At 35.0% G+C, this 23,055-nt stretch overlaps 1 protein-coding gene across 2 annotated transcripts in view; it reads left to right on the plus strand.

Annotated features, from left to right (window-relative positions):
- Positions 1-23,055, plus strand: part of LOC120631916 (ETS-like protein pointed) — a 196,359-nt gene that overhangs the window by 42,897 nt on the left and 130,407 nt on the right. The gene's annotated exons all lie outside the window — the stretch shown is intronic.

Genomic DNA, 23,055 nt, shown 5'->3' on the forward strand with positions numbered 1-23,055 from the left:
TGAAAATATGTTACGCATACAAAGTGCATAGATGTGATCCATGTTATGTACATATTTCTCAAAATTGTAGTTGTTTTCATCTTAATTTACTCACCTAGCTTGAAAGGTTTTATTTTAAATATACTCGTACATAATAATGAAGTTTATTGAACATTTCTGACCATAATTATATTCACCAACTTAAAAATTTAATTCAGAGTCCACCACGCTGGCCCAGTGCGGATTGATGGAATCACACGCCTTTGAGATCATTATGGAGAACTCTCAGGCATGCAGGTTTCCTCACGATGTTTTCCTTCAACCTGTCTTAATTGACACTAAAAAAGTAAATTTACCATATTTAAACGTATAAATAGTCTAATTAAGTATATATACATACTTAATTAGGTAGAAAAATGTTATTATTTAGTCAACAGTTTAAGATTATGGATTTTCGGAACTCTTCTTTTAGTAGGCTATACTCACGTCACTTTTGGTACGGGTTTACATATTTATAGGTAGATTTTTAGGTACATTTGTAGGTACAATAATTGTACCTATAATTATTATGATATCTTTTTTAAAACATTTTATGGCTACAGACAGACGGTATGGAGGAAGAAGCTGTATAACTGTATCAAGTTATTACTTTTATTTTCGTAAGGGGAAGTTAGACATATGGTGTCTGGGGGCTTCATCGACACATATTTTTAATCGTACACCAGATTATTTTTTTGTATACAAAGTATGTACTCTTGCTTAAACGAAAATTTGGCGATCGCAGTAATGCTCTGAAACATTATAGACATTTTATGAGCAAGTATTGAAAAATATAAAGTGATGTAGAATAAATCGACGAACTTCTAACATACGAAATTACCAATTTATAATCTTCAGCTGTTTCTTCGGATTTTTCTCAATTTCTTTTTTTAAAACCAATCGGTCGAATCGGCCAGGCTGTTTATGAGTTCTAGCGAGACTCATCATCATCACTTCAACCGATTGCAGTCCACTGCTGGACATAGTACTTTTTTAGGGAGTTCCAAACTCCAACATTCTGGGCCGCTAGTTTTCAGCGGCTCTCCGGGACCCGTTTGATGTCTGTCTGTCCACCTGGTCGGGGTTGACCAACGCTGCGTTTACCGTTGTGGAGTTGTCATTCTAACAACTTGGGAACCCAATGTAAATCTAGTTCTTCTACGAATCTACTCACTCACGGACAAACGAAGAGCAATTCATTTTTCTATGCACAGATGTGGGTCTCTAGTCTCCATAATTTAACGCTATAGGTACTTTGGTTACGCGGTAACTATTAAGGGGGCTGGAATGATTAGCAAATAGGTGAAGCCCGAATAGGATAATGCGGCGCATCCTCGTTACGTGCGATGCACTAACATCACTTCAGTATAACCCATTTTACGTGTTTCGTACACTTGAACTTCGGTTTCCTTTTCCTTTCCTATGTATGCCAAGGTAATAGGTATGGCTCTTGTTTTCTTTATTATTCTTTTTAAGATCGTGACATAACCGCTCTCGATTGTAGCACGCGACGTTGCACTTTACATATTTTTATTGCTTTCTTTTACTTTTGATTATTTCTTTAAATAATTGAATTTAGCAAATTAAATTTTATCAATTTTTTTAAAACTTTTAGCTACTCTGCCGGAGAAATATCAGTGTAAATGAGTATTTAAAAATGTTAAAAAAACAAAATACTTAGTACGTTGTAATATATAGTAGCTATTTTTAATTTTATACTCAAATTTTAATAAATAATTTAGAAAAAACAGTAACTTTGTTATTTTTTACTACTGAGGTAATTTTTCTTAATTGTGATCACCAAATAACCATGTAGGTTTTTTTAGTTGTAATAAAACATCAATGATTACGAAAAGCTTAAGTTCTTTCTCAGAATCTATATATAATAGAATAAAGTTGACTGTTTACTTACAGGTGATAATAAGAAAACTTAATACGAGAGTAGATGAAGGTATGATCACAGCAGATCATAATAAGATAGCATTTTCTTTGAAAAGCAAAAACCACAAGTAAACTATATTCTTATTTTTATTTTTTTCAATTTATTATTCATTGTTATTATCATCTTCATCAAACTAATTTATTTGCTAAAGCTAACACAAATGTCTCTTCTCTCATAAAAGGTAGATGTAGAGCTTAGACCCACAACGCTTCTTTACAGCGTTGGTGACTTTTATTTTATTTTTAAAGCATAGGTGCCAGTTGCCAGTGTTATAATCAGTTACGTTTCACTTCCTTTAATGATGAAGGAAAACATCGTGAGAAAATCTGCATACCTGAGAGTTCTCTATAATATTTTCAAAATCTGAACTTAGCCAGCGTGAGTGGACTGGCCTATACGCTTCTTATCATGAGAACAGAACCGTGACTTTTTGAGTTTCTGGTTAATTATCTCTATATTTAAGCATTTATGTATTTTTTTCATAAATATATTCATCAGTCATCTTAGTACCCATAACACAAGCTAGGTTCACTTTAGGGCTAGATGGCGATGTGTGTATTGTAGTAGTAAATTTATATATTTATTGGAACAGCGTGATGGGTAATTGCTTTACAACCCTTTGTATAAAAACCTATAAGAAAGAAGGCATGTGCCCAACAGTAGGACGTCAACAATTATTTAGTCCTGTAACTTTAACTTTTGCGTTGAAGCACCAAATAATAAGTGCATAGAATAATGTAGGTAGGTTGGTTGTACTTTTGCTCATTTCAAATTAAGTTTTAAAAGATTCCCATACAACAAGCCGGCGCTAAGAGGACATGTAAATAGATACAGCAAGCATATTGTTCCCACGTCACAACTGCTACGTGAAACAATAGGCCCCTATCCTTCCAGCAGGGTGGGCCAACCCACCACGTCTGTAGTAAATACAAAAGTTTACTGACCTCCTTCAAGACTAAGAACACAGTTTTTACGATTTCTCCAGCGGCTCAATGGAATCCTGATTAAATTCGACCACTGTTTCAGACTTAAGCAGCCTTACAATATTTTTTTAGAAGTGTTTGACTGACTACCAGTTTGGATTTAAGAGTAAACTTTTCTAAATTATTCCAGTATCTAGATCTGTTTTTTTTTGACGGCCTGCTTTCTAAGTCCAAGGCCGTGGGTTCGATTCCCACAACTGGTAAATGTTTGTGTGATGAACATGAATGTTTTTCAGTGTCTGGGTGTGTATCAGTATTTTATAAGTATTTACGTGTATTATATTCATAAAGTTAACCATCAGCTATCTATTGGTTACTATACCCATAACACAAGCTATGCTTACTTTGGGGCTAGATGGCGATGTATGTTTTGACGTAGTATATTTATAAATTTATATTTTATTTATTTTACACGTCAGTGATTCTAAATTACTATTGGATAGAAGCAGGCGACTTTGCGGAAAACCATGATATGTTATGAAAATTAAGCTTAATTTGCTATGAATGGACTTAACAATTATTCTCTGTAAAGTCAACATCTCCTGAGAATGCTCCGGTTTCGGAGCGAAACGTGCGTAGAGAGTAAATTGCCGAAGATCTGCTTGGTGTGGGGTATAAGGATTGAAGAAACCATACAGATTCTCCTGCTTTTCGCGGAGCAAATTATGCTTAATTTTCATAATATATTTGAAATTACATTAAAACGTTAAAACCTTATTCTGCATTCTGCTACGTCAGTTGCAAACCGAGATTCAGTACTTTCTATGTTATATTATAAACAGAGCACCACTTCCCTTTGGGTTAATACATTTATCATACACCGCGCCAAAAAGATTTACTTCAAAATATATTTTTATCGAACGTAGATTATTTAAAGTTAAATAAACCTACTGTGAGCCGGTAGGTAGTCTGGCTAAGGGGAACAAAGATTTATTATTGAGTTTCGGTATCTCATCTTTTGTGTCTGTTATGTCTAATCTATGAAAGGTCAGAACTGGATAGGCTGAGGATGAAGAATAGATCCGAAACGGTGGATTGTTAGAACCAGTGTAAAGTCTTAACTGTGTCGTAGTCGTATTTCAATAAAGCTTAGGTATCTAGTTATGAATAGAGTAGATTGATAAATAAAGATTTTATTGCACAAATTACAGAAAATACGAACTACATTCGTTAAAAAAACCCGCAGACTAATTTCTTACCGATTTTAGCGATCACCTCAAGACGACCCTTGATGGAAGAATCAAGTTATTTATTCATTCATTTTTATTCTTGAGTTTTGGCAGCGGGAAAGTTCTATAGTTAGTATTAAAATAAACTGCATACACTTTGCAAACCTACAATACAAGATGTATATTAACTTGGCCGTGAGGTGACGGCAGATCATAATACAATTAATACAATTGTCACCACCTCTACTCTGACCACGGATAGCGAGACGACGAACGGAATGTAAAGAAGAACGGCCAGCAGCGTCCTCCGTGCTCCGCCCAGCGTGATCATTACGGGCAAACCTTCCCCTTCTATAGGGGCTTTGAGTCCAGCAGTGGACGCTTATTAAAATAAGCGTTTAATGGACATATACATTTTTAATATACTACCCTAGTAGTATGAGATAATTTTCTCTGAGCATAAAGAATAAATAAATAAATAAATAAATATACTACGACAATACACACATCGCCACCTAGCCCCAAAGTAAGCGTAGCTTGTGTTATGGGTACTAAGATGACTGATGAATATTTTTAGGAATTATATATAAATAAATACTTAGAAAATACATATAAACACCCAGACACTGAAAAACACTTATGCTCATCACACAAACATTTTCCAGTTGTGGGAATCGAACCCACGGCCTTGGACTCAGAAAGTAGGGTCGCTGCCCACTGCGCCAGTCGGCCGTCAAAAAGAATGTCCAAACGACACCCACCCCAGGATGTTGCGGTGTCCATTTCCCTTGTACTGTTGATCGCTGTAGAGGATGTTGCCAAAACTACGCAAGCGTGTTTTCGCTTACGCTATCCGCATTACCACGTATTACATTGCAAGCTAAATATTCAATACTTGTTTTAACTCACGACTTATGATGTAGGTTATGTATGACGCTAGCGAGTAAACTTAGGTAGTATGATTCTAACTATTTCATCCGCATTTCTGTGCGAAACTTTACACAAATGGGCAAAAGACTCGCTCAGAACTTTCCACAACTCCCTATTTTGTGCCCCTTGAGGTCTGTTACCGTAGTCATTGTACCTAATTCTCAATAAAAAAAAAATTATATCGACACCTGTTTATTTTCTCGCACTTCTGAAAGTTGGCTGGTAGAAAATGCTTTAGCATTAAGTCTCCCTTTTTATAACAGACTAGCGTACCCAGCCCGCTTCGCCGGGCTAGATTTTGCTTTATTTTATTTAAACAATAAACTCACATCATTAAATTTTTAATTTAAGTCTTATTAAATCATTTATTTCTCTCCGTATTCATTCTCTTCTATTCTCTTCTCGAGCGGGTGAAGATCATTATCTATACCCATGTACACCCAACAATAGAATATCATCATAGTAAATAAAAGCTGTATTTGACAGTTTGACAGTTCAAAAATAGAAGTGCTCCGATCATCACCAAACTTTACAGGATTACTCGCCAGGTCAATCCGGAGGTTCCCTGAAAGTTTCATTGAAATCGGTCCAGCCGTTTCGGAGCCTATACGGAACATACCCACACACTTTCTCTTTTTTATATATACATATATACTCGTATATAGATAGATTTATGGGTGTGCCAAAAAAAAAATTGAACTGCATTTTTAATTTCTGTTGCGTGATACCCTATGACTATAATTTGGTATGTACTATCATCATTTTTTAATTTTATACAGACATAGCTAACTGAATCTTAGTACAATAATTAGACCGAGACTGTCGAAATGTTTCGACATTTTAAAATTGTCGTTTTAATTATTAATATTTTAACCCTTGAATAAGCCCGTAAGTAACTTTATACGCAATAGCGTGTTAAACAGCTTTTTACGCTCTACCAAGTGGAAAGACTCGAATGTCACCTGGTTTGGAAAAAAATACTCTTCAGTCCACATTAAATCGGATGTGGTTCGACTCAAGTTATCCTACTTAAGTAATTTTAGTCTTATAACAAAAATTAGTTGTAGGTACATATATATCTAATTAGGCATATATGTTTACATCTAAGTTTACCATCTATGCGTACCTATATTTTATATTTACATAAGTTTACGGATTTGTACTTATAATTATTCCTTCCCTTTTAATCTCCAACTGCCTAGGGTCTCTGAAAGAGGTCTGTATATTAAATACACTTTATTGAACACCATTACATAAAAAAAGTTTAACAAGAATAAAATTAGAAAAATAAGCCAGTTAAAATAGGCATTATCGCTAGCAAGCGATCTTTGCCAGGCACCCTATGATAAAAACAAGAGAAAATAAACAGTATAGAATAAGGTTAAGTAAAAAAATTAGAAAAAGAAACACTGATAAGTGATAACAAAAGATTTAGAAACGATTAAGATACACCATTAACATACATTTTATTATATTTTTATACATAGATATTGATCTATAAATACAAATAAAATAAGATATAAGTTGTTTTATGTTAAATTGTATAGAGGTAAGTTTATCTTTGTCCAATATTTTTTGTTTATTCTTTGCCAACCCGAATGATACTAAGTACCTACCTATAATCCTAATATATATAAATCTCCTGTCACGATGTTTGTCCGCGATGGACTCCTAAACTACTTAACCGATTTAAAATTAAATTGGTACACCGTGAGCAGTCTGGTCCAACTTAAGAGATAGGATAGCTTAGATCTTTAATTATAGTCGCAATTTTATTTTATTTCAAATTATTTGTCTATAATTAATTGGCAGTCACATGTTATATATATATACTACTATACTCATTTAAAGCTTAGCGATACTGAATACTTTAAAAACAAAATCAAACGCAGACGAAGTCGCGGGCAACAGCTAGTATACCTATATACATAAGATTTCAAGTGAAAATGTTTTCATGTGCTCTCATATAATAGAAACATTGGAATATCTTAATTTGCCAATCAAATGGTTTGTCATAATGCGGTGACTTATAGTATAATAGGTTTTATATTAGCAGTTTTAATTCTGCAAACACAAATTTTATTGTTAACATAATATATTCTGTCGTTCAATTATATCCGATCGCTTCTAGCGATAAGGCCGCTTTTAAGCTTATATATATATATATTTAACTTTTCTTTTGTTAAAATTGTTTTCTGTTTTTATTTGCAATACAAACTTTTATCTGACTTATCTATCTTCGAAATATTTGCTGCAACCGACATCAAGTAGGTTTTCAGTAAACAGCACTAAATGGTAATACACCAACTGATTTTATTTGAATGAGAGGCTGGCATTTATATTAATTCTTCGCGAAACAAAGCTGCGAGTTATTTCTGTCCCAGCAAGTTCAGATGTTGACACAAGAAAATTCTCATGAACGGCCTACCATGTTGACTCAAATCCACACGTGTTCGGTACACTAGCGCACTGCGTCGAGACAGAGTTAATGCCCGACTCACACACAGAAAATTCATTCATGAAGAAATACTTGAATGGCAGAGGCCGCGGCGAAAGCTCCGTACAATTTATGATCGCCTGGTACCGCGGGCGGACTAGTCAGCGGACATGTTGTTTTATTAATCGGCGATACTGACCGCTGCCAACGCAAACCGATTATAAAACTATACTACCGATACACTAATCTTCCAACTAGTTTTACGAGAACGAGTAAGTTAGTACAGTTATTCGCTTAAAGCTGTTTTCTTTTTTGTGAGAACAAGCGCAAAGACCTTGTTAAGAAATACACACACACAGTGCTTATACAGAAAATAATCTAGACCGCACAAAACTACTGCAAACTGAAATTTCAAGCAAAAGAGTTTTTCATTCGTTTTTAATTTGTTCAATAGCCACACAGTTTTAGCTTTAAAAGAAAATGTTAACCTCAGGTAGAATATTTCTCTAAAAGGTTTTATTAATTTTGAAGATAATTTTATCGTGATGACGAGGTATTTTACGATGCACATGGCGTCTTTCGATGTGTATACGCATCCAAATGGGCTCGTCGTCACCTCTCGGCAGCTCGCTACCGTATTGTATGCATACTAATCGTTTATCAACTATACAAAAGGTACAACAAATCATAAATAAGCTTGTGCACGTCTTAAAATCATATTTTATAGCGCTCTTCGGGCAATGCTCGTGACATCGTTATTAGCAGATATAAAAGCACCCAAGCAATAACACAAGTTGAGTCAATACAAAGAGACTGCATTTGAACTGCACGGCAACTGCATAATGTAGTGTAAAGAGGCCCGCAGGTAAAATCCGCAGAAACCACTTTTACTTACGCTAACTAATGTTAAAATAAGAAAGAAGAAATAGTACAACAAAATTCCTACAATCAAGAAGATTCGCGCGTGAAACTGTTTATTATAAAGCCTTTGACATGGCATTTACAAAGATAGGTAGAACCAACCTTCAAGCCATTTCTTACTGTTTTACAATATTAATTATTGTGAATCACTATTGTAGAGAGAGCTATGAGGGAGGGAGCACCATGAAAACACGCACGTAAAGTCCCTAAGAATCAAGAGCTTATAATAGAGTCAAAAGTGCATTTTCCTACATTTGGACGCCGTTTATTTCATAAATTCTCGCATTATCTTGAAGTGTTGTGTCCTAAATATGATTTATGCTTATAATAAATCTGTTGCTGACTCGTTATGATATTCCGAATACGTTTGAAAGCCTGCCAACTTGCTGGCAAATGACTGCCTGCTCGCGATGCAAGAACACATTTTGCGCTAATTTATTTAAATTTAAATTAATTGTAATAATAGGTGCTTTAGGAGGCATAAACATATAAATTAAGATTTGTTTGCTCCTTATAACGACTTCATTCAAATTAATGGCTTCTAAAGTTTAAAAACATATTTTTTGCAGAATTGGTTATACTGCGACTAGTACTTAATATTTTCTCTAATATCACTAATGCTTGGCTCATTAATGTAAATTATTACGTCCGGCCCAGTAGAGTAAAAGTAAAAAAAAAAAAAATGATTACTGAGAGTTTTAAAGTTTTATAGAAGCAGCGCCATCTAGTCGTCGCTTTTTAAATCTGGTTGCACTCCGAGCGCGACTCGTAATTTTAAAGCGGTTCACTAGGTGGCGGCACTCCATAGTTTCACGAGTTACTGATAGATGGCGTTGGCTTGAAAATAAAGATCAATGTAGAGCTTTAATTAAGTAGAGCTTTCAATACGCCGACCGGATGAAAAGTTTGTTTAGCATCAAACTTCCATTATGTATTGTTTTAAAATTATTATTTGGTTAACTAAGCATATCGTCATGATTTTATTTCAGCACTTAATTAACTGTTAAAATTGTAGAGTAACTTTTTGGCGTGTTGTACTTATTATTACTTAATGTATGTAGATAACCTACATAGCCGTCTTAAATATAAGTGGCTGTATCATGGCGTTTGTTGTATGATTTTTGGGGGTGCGATCTCGCCACTCCAGCACCTTTGGGCCCCAATGTGCTTAGATTTTTTATTATAATTATAGACTAGCAATCATCTTCAACATAAGCCTATTAATTGCACACTGCACAAGTCTTATAAGGGAGAGAGGGTTTAGGAACAGAGATCAAACTTTTAAGACTTCATTGACTAGCGCTGACTGTATGATGCAGTCTAATATGGTAGTTGGCTAAGTTGTTAGGGATATGTCAGTTATACTTAACCCTTACCACTCATCGGTTTCTACGCGATGTGGTACGGGAACTCTCAAACGCTTGACGGCACGTCTTTGTCGCTAGGGTCAACTCATCATATCAGAGAAAATTCAAATATTCCGAAATAATACCCGCAAGGAATCGAACCCTACCCATCAGGGCAGGGCCGACAACATTTCCGATAGACAGGCAATCTTGCGACGGTACTCTCGGTTTCTGGAAATAAATCCCCCAAAAACAGGGTATATGAAACATTAGGACATAGCCTGACGGGACCCTCGCGGGGCAATAAAAACGAGTCGGCATCGAACCGTTGTGTGACGTCAGGAGGGGGCGAGGGCGCGGGGACGGCGGGCGTGGGAACTGCGGCAGGTGTGCGCCGGCCGGCCACTGATCCTGAACATCTATCTACGTGTAACTACTTATATCGGCGGGCTGGATAGAAAGTTCCGCTTTCCTCTTATTCCTGGGGCCCAAGTATGTGTCAGGTAGCAAAATTTATGTTGGTATACTCTTTGTCTTTAGTATTATCGAGTAGACATTCTGTGGTATGTTTATGGTATTGTATAATAAAACCATCTTCTGTTGGTGATCTAATTATTACAGTAACTGTAAAACTAATATGCGGTTGAGTTGATTTATAACAAAATTAATAAAAAAATATCCATTTACTCATTAACATCACGAAAATGTAAAATTGAATTAACGAATTGGCTTCTTAACCTAACTTATGATGAGACTGAAAACCTTATTCAATAATACATACAATCACACCCTCACCCTCACCCACACTCACATACACATACACATACACATAAACACACGCGCACGCACACACTCATATTTAGTTTTTTAAGTACAATTAATTATATTTAAAAAAAAAAAAAAAAAAATTATTGATGTATTTATGTAAATGTAGAAAAAAAAAAAAATTGAGTTTATCAATGCTTTCAATTGAATTTAATTCAAAAAGTTTTTCGGTTTTTATTTTTATTAATCTCACTAGATTTAATTTAAGTGTATGGTTCTCGCTCCAGAGACGGGCGATAATAACTGCGACTCAGTCTTGCACTATAGCAGTATTATCGAATTTGGGTTTCATGATACACATTACCTTATGTTTGCCTTATTTTGTACTATTTTTAATTTGCTGTGTAACTGTTAATTGAAATAAACTTATTATTATTATTATTATTATCTTAGCAGTACAAATTCTGGAATAAATGCCTCTACCAACGGGACGGTTTGCCCATAATCACCACACTGCACTGGGCTGCAGGCTGCAGCTGGGTTACAGAGGATGCTGCTGCGGTTCATCGCTGTCCTACTGAGAAAAAAAAACGGACAAGACACTGCATTTCATCTTTAAAAAAAAAACAATATTTTACAGTTATTATAACTATTATTTTTTATCTCAAATGAAATCCACACTAATGTTAAAATGTAGTTTGTAAATTATATTTAACCGTTTAAATTTTCATGAATATACTGGCGAACTTAGATATACTCATATTAATACAATGTTCAACGTGAAGACCGGCATTTCAAACAGTATCCTTTGCAATCTAATCTTGATTTAATTAATACAAAGTCATACGGGAATTAACGTGTCAACAAAATTTAAGTTTTAAAGATATTTTTCTTAACATATAACGCTTCATCTTATTTTAATAATATTTGGTAGGTACCCACAGCAAAAACATTACTATTACTATATAATCTTAACTGTATAACCTGTTAAGTATTACTAGTTGTACAAACGCTCATGTCTCAGTTCCTCGCCCAACTGTAAACTTTCCCTGCGAAAAATAATTCTATTAACGTCGAACCTTTACTAGAATCTCGCTCGTAATTCGATTAAAAAATCAGAAAACAACAGGAAACATATTCTCAGTAACAAGTTTTAAAAAGCCTACGGTAACTTAGTTACGTGGGCCTAACGGAATACCGATATTGAGTCAAAGTCACGAAAAATTAGATTTCTGGACCGTTGATGGGGAAGTTTTTGCCGTTTGATGTCCTTTAATATTCACCTCTTCAACGGCGCGGGTCAGTAGATTTTAAGTTAAACTTTTATGTTTCAATTTTTAAGTGCTTTTTCGTAATAAAGCTCCGTATAGGCTCCGTTTTTATCAACACAATGATGGATAGACGAATTTGGAGAAAGCAAAGCAAAACTTGCAGTATAGCTTGCAGTAAGTATCTACTTATGTCTGTTATATACTGCTAGTATGAAAACTCGGTATAAAGCACAATAGAGTATGATCAATAGCGTACAGTATAATAAAGACCAACTTGTAGTATAAGCTACTGCCATAACCTAACAGGTTAGTCCGTCATCTAAGACTGCATTATCACTAACCTTCATGTGTTTGTCGGTAGAGTGGTGCCCCATTTTTTTTTCTCTTGGGGAAATCCTCATGGATACCACCACGCCACGAGGAGGCACGGTGATTATGTCGGACTAGTATTGACTAAAACCCCGCGGTGTTTCTACCAGTCGGCTGGTGGCTGGGCCACGGGGACGCTTTCGCACACATCCGCGCTCGAGTGATGCCCAGCCACATCTTTTAGCCTCACACCATGCAAAAGATATCTACAAAAGATATTGATATCTTTCACGATACCCTAGAATTTTTTAGAAAGAAAATTGTATCGGACTGAAATATTTATGTGCATTAAACGACCTATCTTTATTATAAATTAAAATTTTAACTTAATATTATTTATCACTCTGCCATAGTAGTTTACCTAGAATTGACATCATAATTTTTCACTAGTTTTTAGTCTAATACTTACGAGTATTTGTTTTTTGTTTCACCGGAGATAATAATGATAATGCCGTATAATTGACACGCTTATGCCAACGGCTTCGCTCACGTTAAGTTCAATTTTTTATTGGATAAATTTTAACTACAAATGTCTTTCTGTATTTTTAATCGAAAACCTAAAATCCAAGTTTCATGGAATTATCTTGAAAAATAAATTGTTAAGTGAAGGATTTTATACAAGCTTTTATCCCCCATTGAACTCTCTTAGGGTTGGAATTTGCAAAACTCCTTTCTTAACGGTTGCCTACATCGTAATAACTGTATGTATGCAAAATTTCAGCCTGATCCGTCAAGCTGTGAGTGGATAGATCAGTCAGTCAGCCACTCAGTCACCTTTGCCTTTTATATATATTTATATATATATAGATTATTGTAATGGCACTGAAGAATTAGTAATTCTTGCACCGTTTTAAACTTTTTTTATGAATCTTGTTACAATGAATTTCTGGTGTGTCTTATGAATAAATAAGTAAAAGGCGAGCTAGACGACTAAATATACCTATTTTGTCTTGACCTTAAAGGTTTTTTAGTTACAGTATCTAGGTAATTCGTTCTAATTAACTTGACAATGATTTGCATTATAAACGTGGTATTAATAAAAAAAAACTGTATCATATTTAATGTCTTTTACAATTAACATTAAGATTTGTAGTTCAAATTTATAAATACGATTTGCTTCCATACTAGATGAGTATAACTGTTTATAATTACAGGTAGGCTCAAATTTATTATATTGTAATAGTACCAGTCGCTCTGAAGCAATTTAGGGCAGTAAACAGCCCAAGGCGGGAGGGCGGGAACCAAACCTGCGACTTAAATTGATTCATACTTAATGAGCGAAGTGTTAAACGTTCTGTTGAAGTTAATTAGTCGCTTATCTGCCTGCGTTTTATGGATTTTTAATTACATTTTTCCCATTTATAAAATTCTTAATGTCGGTATGTAGATAATTATTTGTGTTGTAATATTTTTTGGTTTGAATAACTTAGGTTTTAAAAACAGTATAGACCATCTAACAACGCCTGAAGTTAATAATCTAATCCATAATCTTCAGATGTCGGATTGAATTTGTAGTGCTATCCCTGTCTACAGAGGAGATTAAGAAGAAGTATCAGAGCTTTTTGAGACAGAGCTCGTCCGGGGAATTACTACCATGGCAGTAGTAATTCCCCGTTTGCTCTGTTTATAGTGAGATGGGTTTCCACTTAAAATGATGGTGCCGAGAGTTTAATTTCTACCTACGTTTACTTATTCGTTTATTTATGCAACGTGTAAATGAAAACCAGTGTGTTTTTAAGAAAAAACTTAAAACCTTTGTAATTGTCAAAACCTAAGTGCGGTCCTGGCTTTGTATGACAGTATGAAGTATTCATAAATATATTTATATAATTTCTGATTGTCTTGTACGTGCCATTGTTTGTAGTTTTAATATAACCTACATAAAATAAGTTGTAAATATTCTCATTGAGTGAAATTGTAATTCCTTTTGAGAAAACAAACGTGTTTAACCGCAGCCAAAATAATACTTTACAGGCTTTAGAGGACCATTATGTAGTGTCTCTGAGACTTATTTGTGAAACTGAAAACCTGATAGTATTTTAGCGTAGCGTACTATGCGGGTGTCGGTCTTTTATCTTCAATAGGGTTGCCATATGTAAACACTTAGAATGTTTTGAATTCGTTTGTATGGAAAAATAAATATGCTTCTTTAAATTTAATATTTTTACAGGATGATTCCTTATGAAATATACTTTTGTATCCTTCAACACTATTTCGTATTTCGGTTACACGTTTTATATTAGACGGCCCATTGGCGCAGTTTGCAGCGACCCTGCTTTTTGAGTCAAAGGCCGTGGGTTCGATTCCCACGACTGGAATATATTTTGTGTGATGATGTTTTTCAGTGTTTGGGTGTTTATCTGTATATTATAAGTATTTTATGTATATTATTCATAAAAATATTCATCAGTCATCGTAGTACCCATAACACGTAGTACCTATATTTATTTATTTATTTATATTAAGTGGGCCATCTAGTTACAGTTACGGTTTCGCAGTATTACACGACAGAAAACCTCACACTTCTCACTCAGGAGGTCCATCTACATGGTCAATTCAATCCGTCGTAGATTTTAGATAGAAGGATTCTTGTTATAGTAAGTATTTTTAGTTATATATTATATTAAGTTATCTTACTCATGTTAGGAGAAACTAATGTCACATAATTCAATTTTAAAAAAGTGTGATGTAAGTCTCATCTAAGTACTTAAACTCCGCCATATTTCAACGAAGCGCGAAAATAAAACATGGGAAAATATATATAATAAAACATGGTAATAATACTAGTGAAGATAGAGCGTGCGTATAAATTATTTGGTGACCTTGGGCGGCCTGTTAAGCTTCTGGAGTGAGCTCGGCTGGCTGGAGTGACCCAGCGAGGGGCCGTACCAGTGGCACTACGTACAACGGGATGTTCCGGCCGATCAAGTACGGAGACAAGCCCAGAGAAAGAAGAAGAAGAAGAGGGTGCGTATAATAAAAAGTAGGTATACCTACTATACTGATATAATTTTTTTTAGTTGTGTTACCACAAAAATCACTGTCCATTATTTTATGTAACAACATGAATAATTACACCAAATCTCGAAGTTCGGATAAAGTATTCACGAATCAATATTAGATTCATTTTCATAATGGAAGATATAATCTCCATATTATTAACTTTAGCTTGTATTTTACAGTACAAGTTTTTTATTATCATGAATACTGGTTAATCAATACACTACCGGTCCAATTCACCTCTCAAAATGATAGGGGTTCACGCTGTAGGCCCCCACGCTGGCCAAGTCCAGTTTTTCAGACTTTAAGCGTCACTGAGAACATTATGTAGATCTCTTAGGCACACATGTTTTCCTCCCCGCCACTCCAAGTGATATCACTTTAATTAACTTTAATGGTTTCGATTAAAAATGCTCCGTAAAGTAAGGGGTGCGTACCGGGAATTGAACTCGTTCCCCCGGAACGGAGGCCGAAGCTATTACCACTAGGCTACAGCCTTGACTATAATCTCACCTGCTGATAAGTGATGATGCCGTCTAAGATGGTAACAGGCCCATACCCCTTCTTCTTCTTCTTCTTCTTCTGTTCCTGGGCCTTTTCCGCACTTGGTTGGTCTGGGACCGTCCGTTGTACGAATGGCCACTGATGCGGCTCCCCGCTGGATCACTCCAGCCAGCCGAGCTCGCTCCAAAAGCTTAGCATGCCGCCCAGGTCGCCGAGTGCTTCATGGAGTGTTGCTGAGGAGCCAAGGTGTGCTGCGCGTTGTTCTGCTACTCCATTGCATTACGTGTATCGGTGTTTCCTCCGTCTAGGCCCATACCCCTAATAGGTGTCTACGCGAAAAAGTACCGGAACATCGAATCGCTTAGGGGCACGTCTTTGTCGGAAGCCGTCCACCAGACCAAACCAGAGAAAATTCAAAAAGTCATAAATTCCCAAATTAAACCAGCCGGGGATTGAATCCGGGACCTCCCATTTAAAACCATAGCGCTAACCGCTGCGCCAGGGAAGTCGTGACGAAACTAGCTTGTTGCTATTGGAATTATCCAACAGCAACAAGCTAGTTTTTTCGCATGCCAATTTATCGCATCCCCCTTGGAATAATTACCTATTTCGTATTATCTTATGGATGATAGAGCACCATTACTTAGTTTTCTCTTTGGCAAACAAAGACCGGAAGTTGGCAATGTCGTCAATAGGTAAACAATGTCTGATTCAAGATTCGATACGAATTTTCCCTTTGTCAATTATTTCAGGGAAAATGTTTACACAAGAACGTTATCAGTAAAAATGCCTGATTACTCGTTTGTAGAAAAACATAAACGCATTTTTTCTCTAACGATTGACAAAGCAATGCCTAAGTAAGTATCGCCTAATTAACGAAGACTCCTGGCCGTACACCACCAATCGATTTTCACTAGGCAACTCTTATAACTTGTCAATGGTTCTTGCCACAAGGTGTGGTATTTTGAGTTTGTATTATCATATTTTTCATTTTTCGCATAGATATAAGGTTATTAAAACAACTAGTGCCCAGCAGTGGGATTGTAATCGTCTGAGAATCATGCCGCTGAAATAATCTTTAAGTAGGTCATATAGTATAATAATATTAATGGCTAAAGTAATTGCGCTGAAATGCAGGCTGAAATGATTTTGGTCGTGATAAGATCCCAGTCAAGAAAACTTGTCTTCGAATAAAAAAGTTTATATTGCAGCATTGGATATAATCAAAAAGCTTCGAGTACATAAGTACTTAGGTACATAATTGATGGGTATCGCCTAAATATGCAGATAATGCTAATTGTGGGCAATCACAATCAATTAAAAGCAATCCGTTTGGTTAGCGAAATTAACGGATTAAAAAAGTAATTTTGATTGCTTGCTTCATCATAAAGGTAGGTTTCATTTTTGCAGTGCTTACGAATGCTATCGCCTCTTTATTCAATATATTTAATTCCCGTGCGTTAATAAATAAATTTAAGACGTTTACCAAGCCGTATAAATAGTAAATTAAAAAAAACGTGATTTGTCTCGTTTGTCAGGACTATATCAAGACAATATTTTAATGTATTTTTTATGAAAACATGAGTCACGTTATTTATCATAACATTATTATTAGAATATAAATAGCGTATTTTTATTTCGACGTTTGAATAAAATAAACCTTGTGAACAAACCTTCCTTGTTCTTTACAAGTCCAACATTAATATTCTCTTCTACGAACAAATATTCTCATTTGTATCTAATTCAAGGCCAAATGTTTCTGAATTTAGCGTTTGATTCATCTTAAAGTGCAATCATAATGACAAAGCGACAGAAGTTTAACTCGTGCATTGCGTGCGCGGGCGCACTTTGTGATAATTTGAAATTTGACGATTCCAAATGATCCCCATTGAAGGCGAGTTCTTGGAAGCAGATGACATCTCTGATTTTATATTACATTTAATACACGCGTAAAGCGTACAGATCATCAAAGCATTGCGTAGTTTAAAGAAACTGAAAAAAATAAGTACGTCACTGACGCAGAGGTGAACGCTGTGGTGTTATGACTGGTGGTGAATGCCGGGTTCAATACTCGGTAGGGCAATTTGGGAATTTATGCTCTGAATTTTCTGTCTCGTAAAAGCCTTCGGCCGCGCTTTTTCACCATCTTACCGACAAGAACAAGCGATTAAGCTTTTCAGTGCAATAGCGCGTAGAAACTGGTTAGGGGTATCAGTTTAATGTAACTGATATACTTGCCTTATTGGGCTAAAATGGCTTAACCTATAAGGTTAGGTTAAGCCATTTTAGCCCAGTTACCATCAGGTGAGACTGCAGTTATGGGGTAACTTGTAATTTGAAATAAATCGATAGAAAAGACCTACACAACAAGCTAATTTGCCCGAACTACGGACGTATTGTTATTGGTGGTGAGAATCAGGGCCTTTATTTAGAACAAATCGATTTGATCGACAAAAAGTAAATATTTTTAGAACCACATAATCAAATGAATTGCGAAACTTTCATTTTATTATCTCAAGCAGAGTTTGACGATTTTTTTTTAATTAGGTTTCCCACATTTTTTATAAGCAAACTGAGCACTTTGTCCAAAACAAACCCTTACCAAGAGTATAAAATAATTAACAAATTATATACATGCTTGCTAACTCTATTGTTTCAGATTACCAGATTTACGTTTAAATCGTTAGGTTCAATAATTTGCTGCTATGTTTCAATAACCGTTCAGACAATATAAGGCGAAAATAATCTACTATAAGGATTTTCAACATTTACTCAAAAGTTGCTCTTTTTATTCGTCTATTAATTTAGTTTTAACTATATTTGCAATAACATGAATCACAGTGCATCGTCCCAAAAAGTAAGTTTGTAAAAAATTAAATCTCTTAAACGAATAATAAATCTCGTTTATCGTCAAGTGACCGTTTATTTTCTGGGATTGCTGAATTGTCTTTAATTAATTCTAATTGAGAGTCCTTTTAAGTCCTTTGCGAGAGCGTTATTGCAAACGCCCGCATCGATACACTGTGGGATACGAATACCCTCATAATTTTCACTCGAAGACCTTTCCTACAATTAATTATTATTCTGTGTCAGTTAGCGTTCATCTTCATAAATAATAATAAAAATAATAATAATCGTTTTTGTTCCGATCGTTCAGTCAATGGTCTTCTCGCGAAAAGCTTCGACCAACATCTTAAGAAGCTTTCGCTTGGTTGTTGGGTCAAGGGATACAGAAGGCAGCAGTCCTAGAAACGGCACGTATTGTGAAGAGGTTTCTCACTCTAGAGCCCTAACCGCCGGTTGCTTGGGCATTAAAAAGCCCTGAAAGCGGAGGGTAGTTTTTTTTCTTATAAATTTTAAATAGTGTTTTTTATTTTTTTTTAAGTATTGTTAAGAATAATAAATAAATGATAGAGATAATAATGATAACATCATATTTAACAAATTACCGGCCCAATACGAGTCTCCTCTCAGAATGGAAAATGTTTAAGCTGTAGACAACCTCGCTGGCCAAGTACGGCATGTGAAGTCAATCTTCACATTACTCATCTACTCTCTTGCTTATTGTCAATTGTATCTGTATAATTGTAGGTAATAATGTGAAATGTTTATTAACATTTTACAAAACAATCAGCTCTAAATTAATCGCCCCACTTAAACAGACTTAAAATAACGCACATATATCTCTTCACTGGGCTTTCAGAATACAGGCTATCTACTTATTATTCTTTCCTCAAAGAGCAAAATAAAAGATCGTTTATCATTTTTTTAATAACATATAAATTGATTGTCAATTCACGACAGTCGACAACATTATTTAAATGCATAAAAAATAAACAACCGCTCTAGTAATTTCCTGCTTCCATAAATGAAACACTAACACAAAATCGCTACAGTTCTCATACCAAGAACAAGCACCTAAATTAACTCTTGAAATGGCCGGCTACATTTACTTCCTAAGAAAAGTGTGACGTAAAGCTCTGCACACATTTGACTGTTACTGATACATTTCTATGACTATAATTTTATCTATATTTATATTCAGTGGCGTGCACTTTATACATGCACAAAAGCACTGCCTACCCTATAAAATCTGTCTCATTGAGGCGATGGATTTTCCTTTTTTGCCATCTTTGTTCTTTATGCATACCCTGGTCAAAAACCCCGTGCACGCCACTGCTATATTGATGTAAAATATTTTAAAATGTAATTATTAGCTAAATATTATAGGCGGCCTTATCGCTACTAAGCGATAAGGCCGCCTATTCCTTTTGTATTCTACTTCTGTTATTATATTTATATTGTTTCTTTTTTATTTTCCTAACTTCATAGTGGTGTACAAATAAAGAGTTAAATAATAAGTATATATAATAGCCAGTACAGTAAAAACTTTATGAATGTAAGATAAATCGCACTTCTTAGATTCTTATTTTAACATGCATACACAATTTTAATATTAATATACTGGCAACCATTGAAACAAGAATCTAAATGAATGCATCGTAAGTCTTCTTCGATCATTCTTTTATTGTGCCATTTAAGATTACAAACTACACCAAATCTTATTATTTACTTAGGTAGTTATGCAAAGGCCTAACATAATAAAAATAGGTCTATTTTTAGTCCCATTTATCATTGTTCCCTATTCATACACTGTTTTAATAAAAAAGGTTTAATTGACTAAGACAGACATGTCAAAGAGGAAACAAAATAAGGAAGATTTTCTTTGGCTTCCATAAACAATACGTAAAATGTGATCGGCTGTGCAATCAGTTGTGTAGTTAACGGTTGCCCTAACACCGAATTGGACGCGGTTTTTTTGGTTGTTTCGGAATCACAATACTCGGCTACCGTGCGCGCCGTGTAAGATTTCATTAGCTAGAAATCCGGGGACTGTTTTTCCGGGCTTCCCAGCGCATCCACAATGGCGCCGCTTCCGGCCAGGTTCCCGCCAAAACAGAAATAAACTGACCCACTTGCGTGAGCTCACGTCCGGTCGCTCGCGCCGTCTGCATTTCCGGATCGCATGTCATATTTATGGTTCATGATTTTTTTTCGCTCTATATTTTCTAATTCTGATTTTTATTGCTGTGCTACTTCGCGACAAACGATATTTCTTCGGAACTTCTACACATCTTGTTCGGTTTTGATGCACTGTTTTTAAGCAGACAAAGTTACTTTCCAACGTTATCCACTTACATTCGCGTCGGAACATGTATTCTGAATCTTTAATTATGTCTATGGAAACCATAAAACTGTTTAGCTGTAAGACATTTTCGGTACGGTATTGTACTTAGTCTAATCTAAAACCAAAATGGAACCTATTTACAAAATTCATTCGTCCAATACTGAACCTTCTTTTTGAAGGGCATTTGCCGCTGTGCCAAAAATATTGAAAGAAACCAATAATGAATATCATTAAAAATGTTTTAGCTGATGCGCCAGTGTGTGTTTAGTTAAAGACGATCTTGCATAACCGGCGTAGTTTTTGGAGCGGAAAGGAGCATGTTGCCCCACTCTGACCTTGGTGTAACGATTTATGTACAATTGAACGAAACACGCTCATCTGCATCATAGTTTTTACTTTAAAGCCCCCGACGCAATAAGGTGTCATAAGCTTTACATGTTTATGCGTGTATCTGTGTGTCGATCTACGGCATCGTAGCCCAAACGAAATTTATGTCGTTATACGTAATGCGTTAGCGACATAAGTAAAGTCTTGCAATTTTTTCGATGATGGCAGCACTGCTGCAATTAAAATAGTAAGTCGCTAACATTGTAGTCTGTGATTCCTGTTTTTTGAAAATACTGCGACGTAAGGTGTAGTCACATCGTCAGTGTTTATAATTTTATCAGCACTCACATTTGCGAAAACCTACAAGAGTTTAAGTGATTCATTATTTCTATTTACCTACTTATTTTAAATAATCTAAAATATTAGTGGTCCTTGTGCATTTGTTTTCGTTAAATAATTTATTTTAGTTATTAAAAATTAAATTAAAATAAATTATCAACTAATTATCTTTTGAGCCCTGCAAGACACATTGAAATTGTGTACGTTGCTTTGTTATCCCTCTACTAGTACTAGGCAAGTATATAGTACGTTATGCATAATGACTCGCTTATAGCGGGTATCGGCACTTTGGAAAATGCAAAATTTTGTTCCCTTCGTATTAAAGAAGGATTTGTAAAACGATATTTAATTTAATAAGTCAAAAGAATGAATGAATGAATAAATACACTTTTATTGTACACCAAAGAAAAAAAAAGTAGTTACAGAGATATAAATATATATCAAGAGAGTACAATTTGGTGGCCTTATCGCTATGTAGCGACATAGCGATTTCTTCCAGGCAACCAATGGCGTAAAAGCAAAAAAAACATAAAAAAAGAGGTAGGTGGTGCAATAAATAATATTTAAAATTATACAAATATATAAATAATATATATATATATATATATATATATATGTATATAGATATAATAATATATAACATAAATACCTATATAAATAGATAACAAATAACATCCTCAATTTATATGAAATACATAGATAATTAAAATTACACACTTAAAATGAAAAGAATTTAAATCTAAGGACTACTAGCACGTCTAGACCAGCCCCCGCACCGGATGTTACTTTAACTAAATTAATGCGGTTCTAATGTAATAACAACTAACAAGCCCGCCCGCGTTTAATACAAACATAAAGTTTTCATACTAGGTTGTCATAAAAACTAGGAAGATAAGAATAAATATCTCCTATGCCTGGAAGAGATCGTAATATTATAGCGATAAGGCCGCCAAATTCTGTATTTTTATTTTTGTGAATTATCTGTGTGCGGTGGAGGTACAATAAAAGTGTATTCATTCATTTATTCATTCATCTCAATAACTCTGCTTCAGTTGACTCAGAATTTCTGCTTTTCGTGGGACTCGCCATTTCCATACTAATGCATTGTTTGCAAAGTGGATATGTGTATTATTTTTCTTCTATACGAGTTAGGCCTTCACTGCAATCTCACTTGGTTGATGATGCAATCTAAGAAGGTTGAACGGTGAGCTAACCTTTATCGGTAGGGCACGTCTTTGTCGGTAGGGTGGTGTTAGCCACGGCCGAAGCTTTCCACCGATAACAACTCATAGAAAGTACCTACAAAGTTATGTAAAACATAACAAAAACATTCCTTCCAAATATTCACTCAAAGACATGGTTCCTATAAAACGGTCCTAAATGGAATAATACATTCTCTCTTTGTATTAATACATTCAGTAAAACAAGCCTTCAAGATACCAGATTTTATGAGAGGAATTAATAAAAAAATGGCTATGCGAATGATTTGCGTTGTACTCATAAATTCAAAATAAAAATTAATTTATAAGAAGTAGGCCTACTCTAC

The sequence above is a fragment of the Pararge aegeria genome, chromosome 19 (assembly GCF_905163445.1).
Source record: "Pararge aegeria chromosome 19, ilParAegt1.1, whole genome shotgun sequence".
Lineage (NCBI taxonomy): Eukaryota > Metazoa > Arthropoda > Insecta > Lepidoptera > Nymphalidae > Pararge > Pararge aegeria.